Source organism: Salvelinus fontinalis, unplaced genomic scaffold (assembly GCF_029448725.1).
Source record: "Salvelinus fontinalis isolate EN_2023a unplaced genomic scaffold, ASM2944872v1 scaffold_0162, whole genome shotgun sequence".
NCBI classification, from domain to species: Eukaryota; Metazoa; Chordata; class Actinopteri; order Salmoniformes; family Salmonidae; genus Salvelinus; species Salvelinus fontinalis.
The window spans coordinates 150,927-166,483 of NW_026600371.1; the positions used below are offsets into that span (position 1 = coordinate 150,927).

The 15,557-nt window shown below is 43.0% G+C and overlaps 11 non-coding genes across 11 annotated transcripts; all 11 read right to left on the reverse strand.

Moving 5' to 3' along the window:
• Window positions 1-28: 28 nt before the first annotated feature.
• trnae-cuc (transfer RNA glutamic acid (anticodon CUC)) lies at window positions 29-100 on the reverse strand. Its single transcript has one exon. It is a non-coding gene; the product is annotated as a tRNA-Glu (tRNA).
• A 5,195-nt stretch (window positions 101-5,295) lies between these two features.
• trnae-cuc (transfer RNA glutamic acid (anticodon CUC)) lies at window positions 5,296-5,367 on the reverse strand. The gene has a single exon. It is a non-coding gene; the product is annotated as a tRNA-Glu (tRNA).
• A 1,077-nt stretch (window positions 5,368-6,444) lies between these two features.
• trnae-cuc (transfer RNA glutamic acid (anticodon CUC)) lies at window positions 6,445-6,516 on the reverse strand. The gene has a single exon. It is a non-coding gene; the product is annotated as a tRNA-Glu (tRNA).
• Window positions 6,517-8,809: 2,293 nt separating this feature from the next.
• Window positions 8,810-8,881, reverse strand: trnae-cuc (transfer RNA glutamic acid (anticodon CUC)). Its single transcript has one exon. It is a non-coding gene; the product is annotated as a tRNA-Glu (tRNA).
• Window positions 8,882-10,566: 1,685 nt separating this feature from the next.
• trnae-cuc (transfer RNA glutamic acid (anticodon CUC)) lies at window positions 10,567-10,638 on the reverse strand. The gene has a single exon. It is a non-coding gene; the product is annotated as a tRNA-Glu (tRNA).
• A 337-nt stretch (window positions 10,639-10,975) lies between these two features.
• trnae-cuc (transfer RNA glutamic acid (anticodon CUC)) lies at window positions 10,976-11,047 on the reverse strand. Its single transcript has one exon. It is a non-coding gene; the product is annotated as a tRNA-Glu (tRNA).
• A 946-nt stretch (window positions 11,048-11,993) lies between these two features.
• trnae-cuc (transfer RNA glutamic acid (anticodon CUC)) lies at window positions 11,994-12,065 on the reverse strand. The gene has a single exon. It is a non-coding gene; the product is annotated as a tRNA-Glu (tRNA).
• Window positions 12,066-12,601: 536 nt separating this feature from the next.
• Window positions 12,602-12,673, reverse strand: trnae-cuc (transfer RNA glutamic acid (anticodon CUC)). The gene has a single exon. It is a non-coding gene; the product is annotated as a tRNA-Glu (tRNA).
• Window positions 12,674-13,619: 946 nt separating this feature from the next.
• Window positions 13,620-13,691, reverse strand: trnae-cuc (transfer RNA glutamic acid (anticodon CUC)). Its single transcript has one exon. It is a non-coding gene; the product is annotated as a tRNA-Glu (tRNA).
• Window positions 13,692-14,227: 536 nt separating this feature from the next.
• On the reverse strand, window positions 14,228-14,299 carry trnae-cuc (transfer RNA glutamic acid (anticodon CUC)). The gene has a single exon. It is a non-coding gene; the product is annotated as a tRNA-Glu (tRNA).
• Window positions 14,300-15,244: 945 nt separating this feature from the next.
• trnae-cuc (transfer RNA glutamic acid (anticodon CUC)) lies at window positions 15,245-15,316 on the reverse strand. The gene has a single exon. It is a non-coding gene; the product is annotated as a tRNA-Glu (tRNA).
• Window positions 15,317-15,557: the final 241 nt, after the last annotated feature.

Genomic DNA, 15,557 nt, shown 5'->3' on the forward strand with positions numbered 1-15,557 from the left:
CACAAGTAAACAAGTCGCAAAAGAGAAGTTCCCTGACCGGGAATCGAACCCGGGCCGCGGCGGTGAGAGCGCCGAATCCTAACCACTAGACCACCAGGGAAGGATACTGCAGTTCAAATTGGTCCACAATTTGAAATGGTACATACAGTGGGTCAGAAGTTTACAAACACTAGTTTGGCTGTGCCTTTAAACAACTTGGACAATGACCAAAAATGATGTCCTGGCTTTAGAATCTTCTGATAGGCTAATTGACATAATTTGAGTCAATTGGAGGTGTACCTGTAGATGTATTTCATGGCCTGCCTTCAAACTCAGTGCCTCTTTGCTTGAGATCATGGGATTTTCAAAAGAAATCAGCCAAGACCTCAGATATAAAATGTCAACCTCAGAAGGTCACTGCAGGGCAAATCGTTTTGTAATTTGAAGTGGTACTGATATTCCCTGACCGGGAATCGAACCCGGGCCGCGGCGGTGAGAGCGCCGAATCCTAACCACTAGACAACCTGGGAAGGATACTGCAATTCAAATTGTTTCACAATTTGAAATGGTACATACAGTTGAAGTCTGAAGTTTACATACACTTAGGTTGGAGTCATTAAAACTCGTTTGTCAACCATTCCACACATTTCTTGTTAACAAACTATAGTTTTGGCAAGTCGGTTAGGACATCTACTTTGTGCATGACACAAGTAATTTTTCCAAAATTTGTTTACAGACAGATTATTTCACTTATAATTCAGTGTATCACAAATCCAGTGGGTCAGAAGTTTACAAACACTAGGTTGGCTGTGCCTTTAAACAACTTGGACAATGACCAAAAATGATGTCCTGGCTTTAGAATCTTCTGATAGGCTAATTGACATAATTTGAGTCAATTGGAGGTGTACCTGTAGATGTATTTCATGGCCTGCCTTCAAACTCAGTGCCTCTTTGCTTGAGATCATGGGATTTTCAAAAGAAATCAGCCAAGACCTCAGAAATAAAATGTAGACGTCCACAAGTCTGGTTCATCCTTGGGAGCAATTTCCAAACGCCTGAAGGTACCACGTTCCTCTGTACAAGCAATAGTATGCAAAACAACAGCAAAGGACCTTGTGAAGATGCTGGAGGAAACAGATACAGAAGTATCTACAGTGAAACGAGTCCTATATCGACATAACCTGAAAATGCCAGACTACAGTTTGGGGACAAAGATCCTACTTTTTGGAGAAATGTCCTCTGGTCTGATGAAACAAAAATAGAAGTGTTTGGCCATATTGACCATTGTTGTGTTTGGAGGAGAAAGGGGGTGTCTTACAAGCCGAAGAACACCATCCCAACCGTGAAGCACAGGGGTGGCAGCATCATGTTGTGGGGGTGCTTTGCTGCAGGAGAGACTGGTGCACCACTAGAACACCAGGGAAGGACACTGCAGGGCAAATGGTTTTGTAATTTGAAGTGGTACATATGTGCAATAACCTACTAAATTCATTGTGACAGGTTGCACAAGTAAACAAGTCGCATAAGTGAAGTTCCCTGACCGGGAATCGAACCCGAGCCGCGGCGGTGAGAGCGCCAGATACTAACCACTAGACCACTAGAACACCATCCCAACCGTGAAGCACAGGGGTGGCAGCATCATGTTGTGGGGGTGCTTTGCAGCAGGAGAGACTGGTGCACAACTAGAACACCAGGGAAGGACACTGCAGGGCAAATGGTTTTGTAATTTGAAGTGGTACGTATGTGCAATAACCTACTAAATTCATTGTGACAGGTTGCACAAGTAAACAAGTCGCAAAAGAGAAGTTCCCTGACCGGGAATCGAACCCGGGCCGCGGCGGTGAGAGCGCCGAATCCTAACCACTAGACCACCAGTGAAGGATACTGCAGTTCAAATTGGTCCACAATTTGAAATGGTACATACAGTGGGTCAGAAGTTTACAAACACTAGTTTGGCTGTGCCTTTAAACAACTTGGACAATGACCAAAAATGATGTCCTGGCTTTAGAATCTTCTGATAGGCTAATTGACATAATTTGAGTCAATTGGAGGTGTACCTGTAGATGTATTTCATGGCCTGCCTTCAAACTCAGTGCCTCTTTGCTTGAGATCATGGGATTTTCAAAAGAAATCAGCCAAGACCTCAGATATAAAATGTCAACCTCAGAAGGACACTGCAGGGCAAATCGTTTTGTAATTTGAAGTGGTACTGATATTCCCTGACCGGGAATCGAACCAGGGCCGCGGCGGTGAGAGCGCCGAATCCTAACCACTAGACAACCTGGGAAGGATACTGCAATTCAAATTGTTTCACAATTTGAAATGGTACATACAGTTCATCTGAAGTTTACATACACTTAGGTTGGAGTCATTAAAACTCGTTTGTCAACCATTCCACACATTTCTTGTTAACAAACTATAGTTTTGGCAAGTCGGTTAGGACTTCTACTTTGTGCATGACACAAGTAATTTTTCCAAAATTTGTTTACAGACAGATTATTTCACTTATAATTCAGTGTATCACAAATCCAGTGGGTCAGAAGTTTACAAACACTAGGTTGGCTGTGCCTTTAAACAACTTGGACAATGACCAAAAATGATGTCCTGGCTTTAGAATCTTCTGATAGGCTAATTGACATAATTTGAGTCAATTGGAGGTGTACCTGTAGATGTATTTCATGGCCTGCCTTCAAACTCAGTGCCTCTTTGCTTGAGATCATGGGATTTTCAAAAGAAATCAGCCAAGACCTCAGAAATAAAATGTAGACGTCCACAAGTCTGGTTCATCCTTGGGAGCAATTTCCAAACGCCTGAAGGTACCACGTTCCTCTGTACAAGCAATAGTATGCAAAACAACAGCAAAGGACCTTGTGAAGATGCTGGAGGAAACAGATACAGAAGTATCTACAGTGAAACGAGTCCTATATCGACATAACCTGAAAATGCCAGACTACAGTTTGGGGACAAAGATCCTACTTTTTGGAGAAATGTCCTCTGGTCTGATGAAACAAAAATAGAAGTGTTTGGCCATATTGACCATTGTTGTGTTTGGAGGAGAAAGGGGGTGTCTTACAAGCCGAAGAACACCATCCCAACCGTGAAGCACAGGGGTGGCAGCATCATGTTGTGGGGGTGCTTTGCTGCAGGAGAGACTGGTGCACCACTAGAACACCAGGGAAGGACACTGCAGGGCAAATGGTTTTGTAATTTGAAGTGGTACATATGTGCAATAACCTACTAAATTCATTGTGACAGGTTGCACAAGTAAACAAGTCGCATAAGTGAAGTTCCCTGACCGGGAATCGAACCCGAGCCGCGGCGGTGAGAGCGCCAGATACTAACCACTAGACCACTAGAACACCATCCAAACCGTGAAGCACAGGGGTGGCAGCATCATGTTGTGGGGGTGCTTTGCAGCAGGAGAGACTGGTGCACAACTAGAACACCAGGGAAGGACACTGCAGGGCAAATGGTTTTGTAATTTGAAGTGGTACGTATGTGCAATAACCTACTAAATTCATTGTGACAGGTTGCACAAGTAAACAAGTCGCAAAAGAGAAGTTCCCTGACCGGGAATCGAACCCGGGCCGCGGCGGTGAGAGCGCCGAATCCTAACCACTAGACCACCAGTGAAGGATACTGCAGTTCAAATTGGTCCACAATTTGAAATGGTACATACAGTGGGTCAGAAGTTTACAAACACTAGTTTGGCTGTGCCTTTAAACAACTTGGACAATGACCAAAAATGATGTCCTGGCTTTAGAATCTTCTGATAGGCTAATTGACATAATTTGAGTCAATTGGAGGTGTACCTGTAGATGTATTTCATGGCCTGCCTTCAAACTCAGTGCCTCTTTGCTTGAGATCATGGGATTTTCAAAAGAAATCAGCCAAGACCTCAGATATAAAATGTCAACCTCAGAAGGACACTGCAGGGCAAATCGTTTTGTAATTTGAAGTGGTACTGATATTCCCTGACCGGGAATCGAACCAGGGCCGCGGCGGTGAGAGCGCCGAATCCTAACCACTAGACAACCTGGGAAGGATACTGCAATTCAAATTGTTTCACAATTTGAAATGGTACATACAGTTCATCTGAAGTTTACATACACTTAGGTTGGAGTCATTAAAACTCGTTTGTCAACCATTCCACACATTTCTTGTTAACAAACTATAGTTTTGGCAAGTCGGTTAGGACATCTACTTTGTGCTTGACACAAGTAATTTTTCCAAAATTTGTTTACAGACAGATTATTTCACTTATAATTCAGTGTATCACAAATCCAGTGGGTCAGAAGTTTACAAACACTAGGTTGGCTGTGCCTTTAAACAACTTGGACAATGACCAAAAATGATGTCCTGGCCTTAGAATCTTCTGATAGGCTAATTGACATAATTTGAGTCAATTGGAGGTGTACCTGTAGATGTATTTCATGGCCTGCCTTCAAACTCAGTGCCTCTTTGCTTGAGATCATGGGATTTTCAAAAGAAATCAGCCAAGACCTCAGAAATAAAATGTAGAAGTCCACAAGTCTGGTTCATCCTTGGGAGCAATTTCCAAACGCCTGAAGGTACCACGTTCCTCTGTACAAGCAATAGTATGCAAAACAACAGCAAAGGACCTTGTGAAGATGCTGGAGGAAACAGATACAGAAGTATCTACAGTGAAACGAGTCCTATATCGACATAACCTGAAAATGCCAGACTACAGTTTGGGGACAAAGATCCTACTTTTTGGAGAAATGTCCTCTGGTCTGATGAAACAAAAATAGAAGTGTTTGGCCATATTGACCATTGTTGTGTTTGGAGGAGAAAGGGGGTGTCTTACAAGCCGAAGAACACCATCCCAACCGTGAAGCACAGGGGTGGCAGCATCATGTTGTGGGGGTGCTTTGCTGCAGGAGAGACTGGTGCACCACTAGAACACCAGGGAAGGACACTGCAGGGCAAATGGTTTTGTAATTTGAAGTGGTACATATGTGCAATAACCTACTAAATTCATTGTGACAGGTTGCACAAGTAAACAAGTCGCATAAGTGAAGTTCCCTGACCGTGAATCGAACCCGAGCCGCGGCGGTGAGAGCGCCAAATACTAACCACTAGACCACTAGAACACCATCCCAACCGTGAAGCACAGGGGTGGCAGCATCATGTTGTGGGGGTGCTTTGCAGCAGGAGAGACTGGTGCACAACTAGAACACCAGGGAAGGACACTGCAGGGCAAATGGTTTTGTAATTTGAAGTGGTACGTATGTGCAATAACCTACTAAATTCATTGTGACAGGTTGCACAAGTAAACAAGTCGCAAAAGAGAAGTTCCCTGACCGGGAATCGAACCCGGGCCGCGGCGGTGAGAGCGCCGAATCCTAACCACTAGACCACCAGGGAAGGATACTGCAGTTCAAATTGGTCCACAATTTGAAATGGTACATACAGTGGGTCAGAAGTTTACAAACACTAGTTTGGCTGTGCCTTTAAACAACTTGGACAATGACCAAAAATGATGTCCTGGCTTTAGAATCTTCTGATAGGCTAATTGACATAATTTGAGTCAATTGGAGGTGTACCTGTAGATGTATTTCATGGCCTGCCTTCAAACTCAGTGCCTCTTTGCTTGAGATCATGGGATTTTCAAAAGAAATCAGCCAAGACCTCAGAAATAAAATGTAGACGTCCACAAGTCTGGTTCATCCTTGGGAGCAATTTCCAAACGCCTGAAGGTACCACGTTCCTCTGTACAAGCAATAGTATGCAAAACAACAGCAAAGGACCTTGTGAAGATGCTGGAGGAAACAGATACAGAAGTATCTACAGTGAAACGAGTCCTATATCGACATAACCTGAAAATGCCAGACTACAGTTTGGGGACAAAGATCCTACTTTTTGGAGAAATGTCCTCTGGTCTGATGAAACAAAAATAGAAGTGTTTGGCCATATTGACCATTGTTGTGTTTGGAGGAGAAAGGGGGTGTCTTACAAGCCGAAGAACACCATCCCAACCGTGAAGCACAGGGGTGGCAGCATCATGTTGTGGGGGTGCTTTGCTGCAGGAGAGACTGGTGCACCACTAGAACACCAGGGAATGACACTGCAGGGCAAATGGTTTTGTAATTTGAAGTGGTACATATGTGCAATAACCTACTAAATTCATTGTGACAGGTTGCACAAGTAAACAAGTCGCATAAGTGAAGTTCCCTGACCGGGAATCGAACCCGAGCCGCGGCGGTGAGAGCGCCAGATACTAACCACTAGACCACTAGAACACCATCCCAACCGTGAAGCACAGGGGTGGCAGCATCATGTTGTGGGGCTGCTTTGCAGCAGGAGAGACTGGTGCACAACTAGAACACCAGGGAAGGACACTGCAGGGCAAATGGTTTTGTAATTTGAAGTGGTACGTATGTGCAATAACCTACTAAATTCATTGTGACAGGTTGCACAAGTAAACAAGTCGCAAAAGAGAAGTTCCCTGACCGGGAATCGAACCCGGGCCGCGGCAGTGAGAGCGCCGAATCCTAACCACTAGACCACCAGGGAAGGATACTGCAGTTCAAATTGGTCCACAATTTGAAATGGTACATACAGTGGGTCAGAAGTTTACAAACACTAGTTTGGCTGTGCCTTTAAACAACTTGGACAATGACCAAAAATGATGTCCTGGCTTTAGAATCTTCTGATAGGCTAATTGACATAATTTGAGTCAATTGGAGGTGTACCTGTAGATGTATTTCATGGCCTGCCTTCAAACTCAGTGCCTCTTTGCTTGAGATCATGGGATTTTCAAAAGAAATCAGCCAAGACCTCAGATATAAAATGTCAACCTCAGAAGGACACTGCAGGGCAAATCGTTTTGTAATTTGAAGTGGTACTGATATTCCCTGACCGGGAATCGAACCAGGGCCGCGGCGGTGAGAGCGCCGAATCCTAACCACTAGACAACCTGGGAAGGATACTGCAATTCAAATTGTTTCACAATTTGAAATGGTACATACAGTTGAAGTCTGAAGTTTACATACACTTAGGTTGGAGTCATTAAAACTCGTTTGTCAACCATTCCACACATTTCTTGTTAACAAACTATAGTTTTGGCAAGTCGGTTAGGACATCTACTTTGTGCATGACACAAGTAATTTTTCCAAAATTTGTTTACAGACAGATTATTTCACTTATAATTCAGTGTATCACAAATCCAGTGGGTCAGAAGTTTACAAACACTAGGTTGGCTGTGCCTTTAAACAACTTGGACAATGACCAAAAATGATGTCCTGGCTTTAGAATCTTCTGATAGGCTAATTGACATAATTTGAGTCAATTGGAGGTGTACCTGTAGATGTATTTCATGGCCTGCCTTCAAACTCAGTGCCTCTTTGCTTGAGATCATGGGATTTTCAAAAGAAATCAGCCAAGACCTCAGATATAAAATGTCAACCTCAGAAGGACACTGCAGGGCAAATCGTTTTGTAATTTGAAGTGGTACTGATATTCCCTGACCGGGAATCGAACCCGGGCCGCGGCGGTGAGAGCGCCGAATCCTAACCACTAGACAACCTGGGAAGGATACTGCAATTCAAATTGTTTCACAATTTGAAATGGTACATACAGTTGAAGTCTGAAGTTTACATACACTTAGGTTGGAGTCATTAAAACTCGTTTGTCAACCATTCCACACATTTCTTGTTAACAAACTATAGTTTTGGCAAGTCGGTTAGGACATCTACTTTGTGCATGACACAAGTAATTTTTCCAAAATTTGTTTACAGACAGATTATTTCACTTATAATTCAGTGTATCACAAATCCAGTGGGTCAGAAGTTTACAAACACTAGGTTGGCTGTGCCTTTAAACAACTTGGACAATGACCAAAAATGATGTCCTGGCTTTAGAATCTTCTGATAGGCTAATTGACATAATTTGAGTCAATTGGAGGTGTACCTGTAGATGTATTTCATGGCCTGCCTTCAAACTCAGTGCCTCTTTGCTTGAGATCATGGGATTTTCAAAAGAAATCAGCCAAGACCTCAGAAATAAAATGTAGACGTCCACAAGTCTGGTTCATCCTTGGGAGCAATTTCCAAACGCCTGAAGGTACCACGTTCCTCTGTACAAGCAATAGTATGCAAAACAACAGCAAAGGACCTTGTGAAGATGCTGGAGGAAACAGATACAGAAGTATCTACAGTGAAACGAGTCCTATATCGACATAACCTGAAAATGCCAGACTACAGTTTGGGGACAAAGATCCTACTTTTTGGAGAAATGTCCTCTGGTCTGATGAAACAAAAATAGAAGTGTTTGGCCATATTGACCATTGTTGTGTTTGGAGGAGAAAGGGGGTGTCTTACAAGCCGAAGAACACCATCCCAACCGTGAAGCACAGGGGTGGCAGCATCATGTTGTGGGGGTGCTTTGCTGCAGGAGAGACTGGTGCACAACTAGAACACCAGGGAAGGACACTGCAGGGCAAATGGTTTTGTAATTTGAAGTGGTACGTATGTGCAATAACCTACTAAATTCATTGTGACAGGTTGCACAAGTAAACAAGTCGCATAAGAGAAGTTCCCTGACCGGGAATCGAACCCGAGCCGCGGCGGTGAGAGCGCCAGATACTAACCACTAGACCACTAGAACACCATCCCAACCGTGAAGCACAGGGGTGGCAGCATCATGTTGTGGGGGTGCTTTGCAGCAGGAGAGACTGGTGCACAACTAGAACACCAGGGAAGGACACTGCAGGGCAAATGGTTTTGTAATTTGAAGTGGTACGTATGTGCAATAACCTACTAAATTCATTGTGACAGGTTGCACAAGTAAACAAGTCGCAAAAGAGAAGTTCCCTGACCGGGAATCGAACCCGGGCCGCGGCGGTGAGAGCGCCGAATCCTAACCACTAGACCACCAGGGAAGGATAGTGCAGTTCAAATTGGTCCACAATTTGAAATGGTACATACAGTGGGTCAGAAGTTTACAAACACTAGTTTGGCTGTGCCTTTAAACAACTTGGACAATGACCAAAAATGATGTCCTGGCTTTAGAATCTTCTGATAGGCTAATTGACATAATTTGAGTCAATTGGAGGTGTACCTGTAGATGTATTTCATGGCCTGCCTTCAAACTCAGTGCCTCTTTGCTTGAGATCATGGGATTTTCAAAAGAAATCAGCCAAGACCTCAGAAATAAAATGTAGACCTCAGAAGGACACTGCAGGGCAAATCGTTTTGTAACTTGAAGTGGTACTGATATTCCCTGACCGGGAATCGAACCCGGGCAGCGGCGGTGAGAGCGCCGAATCCTAACCACTAGACAACCAGGGAAGGATACTGCAATTCAAATTGTTTCATAATTTGAAATGGTACATACAGTTGAAGTCTGAAGTTTACATACACTTAGGTTGGAGTCATTAAAACTCGTTTGTCAACCATTCCACATATTTCTTGTTAACAAACTATAGTTTTGGCAAGTCGGTTAGGACTTCTACTTTGTGCATGACACAAGTAATTTTTCCAAAATTTGTTTACAGACAGATTATTTCACTTATAATTCAGTGTATCACAAATCCAGTGGGTCAGAAGTTTACAAACACTAGGTTGGCTGTGCCTTTAAACAACTTGGACAATGACCAAAAATGATGTCCTGGCTTTAGAATCTTCTGATAGGCTAATTGACATAATTTGAGTCAATTGGAGGTGTACCTGTAGATGTATTTCATGGCCTGCCTTCAAACTCAGTGCCTCTTTGCTTGAGATCATGGGATTTTCAAAAGAAATCAGCCAAGACCTCAGAAATGAAATGTAGACGTCCACAAGTCTGGTTCATCCTTGGGAGCAATTTCCAAACGCCTGAAGGTACCACGTTCCTCTGTACAAGCAATAGTATGCAAAACAACAGCAAAGGACCTTGTGAAGATGCTGGAGGAAACAGATACAGAAGTATCTACAGTGAAACGAGTCCTATATCGACATAACCTGAAAATGCCAGACTACAGTTTGGGGACAAAGATCCTACTTTTTGGAGAAATGTCCTCTGGTCTGATGAAACAAAAATAGAAGTGTTTTGCCATATTGACCATTGTTGTGTTTGGAGGAGAAAGGGGGTGTCTTACAAGCCGAAGAACACCATCCCAACCGTGAAGCACAGGGGTGGCAGCATCATGTTGTGGGGGTGCTTTGCTGCAGGAGAGACTGGTGCACCACTAGAACACCAGGGAAGGACACTGCAGGGCAAATGGTTTTGTAATTTGAAGTGGTACATATGTGCAATAACCTACTAAATTCATTGTGACAGGTTGCACAAGTAAACAAGTCGCATAAGTGAAGTTCCCTGACCGGGATTCGAACCCGAGCCGCGGGGGTGAGAGCGCCAAATACTAACCACTAGACCACTAGAACACCATCCCAACCGTGAAGCACAGGGGTGGCAGCATCATGTTGTGGGGGTGCTTTGCAGCAGGAGAGACTGGTGCACAACTAGAACACCAGGGAAGGACACTGCAGGGCAAATGGTTTTGTAATTTGAAGTGGTACGTATGTGCAATAACCTACTAAATTCATTGTGACAGGTTGCACAAGTAAACAAGTCGCAAAAGAGAAGTTCCCTGACCGGGAATCGAACCCGGGCCGCGGCGGTGAGAGCGCCGAATCCTAACCACTAGACCACCAGGGAAGGATAGTGCAGTTCAAATTGGTCCACAATTTGAAATGGTACATACAGTGGGTCAGAAGTTTACAAACACTAGTTTGGCTGTGCCTTTAAACAACTTGGACAATGACCAAAAATGATGTCCTGGCTTTAGAATCTTCTGATAGGCTAATTGACATAATTTGAGTCAATTGGAGGTGTACCTGTAGATGTATTTCATGGCCTGCCTTCAAACTCAGTGCCTCTTTGCTTGAGATCATGGGATTTTCAAAAGAAATCAGCCAAGACCTCAGAAATAAAATGTAGACCTCAGAAGGACACTGCAGGGCAAATCGTTTTGTAACTTGAAGTGGTACTGATATTCCCTGACCGGGAATCGAACCCGGGCCGCGGCGGTGAGAGCGCCGAATCCTAACCACTAGACAACCAGGGAAGGATACTGCAATTCAAATTGTTTCATAATTTGAAATGGTACATACAGTTGAAGTCTGAAGTTTACATACACTTAGGTTGGAGTCATTAAAACTCGTTTGTCAACCATTCCACATATTTCTTGTTAACAAACTATAGTTTTGGCAAGTCGGTTAGGACTTCTACTTTGTGCATGACACAAGTAATTTTTCCAAAATTTGTTTACAGACAGATTATTTCACTTATAATTCAGTGTATCACAAATCCAGTGGGTCAGAAGTTTACAAACACTAGGTTGGCTGTGCCTTTAAACAACTTGGACAATGACCAAAAATGATGTCCTGGCTTTAGAATCTTCTGATAGGCTAATTGACATAATTTGCGTCAATTGGAGGTGTACCTGTAGATGTATTTCATGGCCTGCCTTCAAACTCAGTGCCTCTTTGCTTGAGATCATGGGATTTTCAAAAGAAATCAGCCAAGACCTCAGAATATAAAATGTCAACCTCAGAAGGACACTGCAGGGCAAATCGTTTTGTAATTTGAAGTGGTACTGATATTCCCTGACCGGGAATCGAATCCGGGCCGCGGCGGTGAGAGCGCCGAATCCTAACCACTAGACCACCAGGGAAGGATACTGCAGTGCAAATTGGTCCACAATTTGAAATGGTACATACAGTGGGTCAGAAGTTTACAAACACTAGTTTGGCTGTGCCTTTAAACAACTTGGACAATGACCAAAAATGATGTCCTGGCTTTAGAATCTTCTGATCGGCTAATTGACATAATTTGAGTCAATTGGAGGTGTACCTGTAGATGTATTTCATGGCCTGCCTTCAAACTCAGTGCCTCTTTGCTTGAGATCATGGGATTTTCAAAAGAAATCAGCCAAGACCTCAGATATAAAATGTAGACCTCAGAAGGACACTGCAGGGCAAATTGTTTTGTAACTGGAAATGGTACTTATATTCCCTGACCGGGAATCGAACCCGGGCCGCGGCGGTGAGAGCGCCGAATCCTAACCACTAGACAACCAGGGAAGGATACTGCAATTCAAATTGTTTCATAATTTGAAATGGAACATACAGTTGAAGTCTGAAGTTTACATACACTTAGGTTGGAGTCATTAAAACTTGTTTGTCAACCATTCCACACATTTCTTGTTAACAAACTATAGTTTTGGCAAGTCGGTTAGGACATCTACTTTGTGCATGACACAAGTAATTTTTCCAAAATTTGTTTACAGACAGATTATTTCACTTATAATTCAGTGTATCACAAATCCAGTGGGTCAGAAGTTTACAAACACTAGGTTGGCTGTGCCTTTAAACAACTTGGACAATGACCAAAAATGATGTCCTGGCTTTAGAATCTTCTGATAGGCTAATTGACATAATTTGAGTCAATTGGAGGTGTACCTGTAGATGTATTTCATGGCCTGCCTTCAAACTCAGTGCCTCTTTGCTTGAGATCATGGGATTTTCAAAAGAAATCAGCCAAGACCTCAGAAATAAAATGTAGACCTCAGAAGGACACTGCAGGGCAAATCGTTTTGTAACTTGAAGTGGTACTGATATTCCCTGACCGGGAATCGAACCCGGGCCGCGGCGGTGAGAGCGCCGAATCCTAACCACTAGACAACCAGGGAAGGATACTGCAATTCAAATTGTTTCATAATTTGAAATGGTACATACAGTTGAAGTCTGAAGTTTACATACACTTAGGTTGGAGTCATTAAAACTCGTTTGTCAACCATTCCACATATTTCTTGTTAACAAACTATAGTTTTGGCAAGTCGGTTAGGACTTCTACTTTGTGCATGACACAAGTAATTTTTCCAAAATTTGTTTACAGACAGATTATTTCACTTATAATTCAGTGTATCACAAATCCAGTGGGTCAGAAGTTTACAAACACTAGGTTGGCTGTGCCTTTAAACAACTTGGACAATGACCAAAAATGATGTCCTGGCTTTAGAATCTTCTGATAGGCTAATTGACATAATTTGAGTCAATTGGAGGTGTACCTGTAGATGTATTTCATGGCCTGCCTTCAAACTCAGTGCCTCTTTGCTTGAGATCATGGGATTTTCAAAAGAAATCAGCCAAGACCTCAGAATATAAAATGTCAACCTCAGAAGGACACTGCAGGGCAAATCGTTTTGTAATTTGAAGTGGTACTGATATTCCCTGACCGGGAATCGAATCCGGGCCGCGGCGGTGAGAGCGCCGAATCCTAACCACTAGACCACCAGGGAAGGATACTGCAGTGCAAATTGGTCCACAATTTGAAATGGTACATACAGTGGGTCAGAAGTTTACAAACACTAGTTTGGCTGTGCCTTTAAACAACTTGGACAATGACCAAAAATGATGTCCTGGCTTTAGAATCTTCTGATCGGCTAATTGACATAATTTGAGTCAATTGGAGGTGTACCTGTAGATGTATTTCATGGCCTGCCTTCAAACTCAGTGCCTCTTTGCTTGAGATCATGGGATTTTCAAAAGAAATCAGCCAAGACCTCAGATATAAAATGTAGACCTCAGAAGGACACTGCAGGGCAAATTGTTTTGTAACTGGAAATGGTACTTATATTCCCTGACCGGGAATCGAACCCGGGCCGCGGCGGTGAGAGCGCCGAATCCTAACCACTAGACAACCAGGGAAGGATACTGCAATTCAAATTGTTTCATAATTTGAAATGGAACATACAGTTGAAGTCTGAAGTTTACATACACTTAGGTTGGAGTCATTAAAACTTGTTTGTCAACCATTCCACACATTTCTTGTTAACAAACTATAGTTTTGGCAAGTCGGTTAGGACATCTACTTTGTGCATGACACAAGTAATTTTTCCAAAATTTGTTTACAGACAGATTATTTCACTTATAATTCAGTGTATCACAAATCCAGTGGGTCAGAAGTTTACAAACACTAGGTTGGCTGTGCCTTTAAACAACTTGGACAATGACCAAAAATGATGTCCTGGCTTTAGAATCTTCTGATAGGCTAATTGACATAATTTGAGTCAATTGGAGGTGTACCTGTAGATGTATTTCATGGCCTGCCTTCAAACTCAGTGCCTCTTTGCTTGAGATCATGGGATTTTCAAAAGAAATCAGCCAAGACCTCAGATATAAAATGTCAACCTCAGAAGGACACTGTAGGGCAAATCGTTTTGTAATTTGAAGTGGTACTGATATTCCCTGACCGGGAATCGAACCCGGGCCGCGGCAGTGAGAGCGCCGAATCCTAACCACTAGACCACCAGGGAAGGATACTGCAGTGCAAATTGGTCCACAGTTTGAAATGGTACATACAGTGGGTCAGAAGTTTACAAACACTAGTTTGGCTGTGCCTTTAAACAACTTGGACAATGACCAAAAATGATGTCCTGGCTTTAGAATCTTCTGATAGGCTAATTGACATAATTTGAGTCAATTGGAGGTGTACCTGTAGATGTATTTCATGGCCTGCCTTCAAACTCAGTGCCTCTTTGCTTGAGATCATGGGATTTTCAAAAGAAATCAGCCAAGACCTCAGAAATAAAATGTAGACCTCCGAAGGACACTGCAGGGCAAATCGTTTTGTAACTTGAAGTGGTACTGATATTCCCTGCCCGGGAATCGAACCCGGGCCGCAGCGGTGAGAGCGCCGAACCCGAACCACTAGACAACCAGGGAAGGATACTGCAATTCAAATTGTTTCAAAATTTGAAATGGTACATACAGTTGAAGTCTGAAGTTTACATACACTTAGGTTGGAGTCATTAAAACTCGTTTGTCAACCATTCCAAACATTTCTTGTTAACAAACTATAGTTTTGGCAAGTCGGTTAGGACATCTACTTTGTGCATGACACAAGTAATTTTTCCAAAATTTGTTTACAGACAGATTATTTCACTTATAATTCAGTGTATCACAAATCCAGTGGGTCAGAAGTTTACAAACACTAGGTTGGCTGTGCCTTTAAACAACTTGGACAATGACCAAAAATGATGTCCTGGCTTTAGAACCTTCTGATAGGCTAATTGACATAATTTGAGTCAATTGGAGGTGTACCTGTAGATGTATTTCATGGCCTGCCTTCAAACTCAGTGCTTCTTTGCTTGAGATCATGGGATTTTCAAAAGAAATCAGCCAAGACCTCAGATATAAATTGTCAACCTCAGAAGGACACTGTAGGGCAAATCGTTTTGTAATTTGAAGTGGTACTGATATTCCCTGACCGGGAATCGAACCCGGGCCGCGGCGGTGAGAGCGCCGAATCCTAACCACTAGACCACCAGGGAAGGATACTGCAGTGCAAATTGGTCCACATTTTGAAATGGTACATACAGTGGGTCAGAAGTTTACAAACACTAGTTTGGCTGTGCCTTTAAACAACTTGGACAATGACCAAAAATGATGTCCTGGCTTTAGAATCTTCTGATAGGCTAATTGACATAATTTGAGTCAATTGGAGGTGTACCTGTAGATGTATTTCATGGCCTGCCTTCAAACTCAGTGCCTCTTTGCTTGAGATCATGGGAT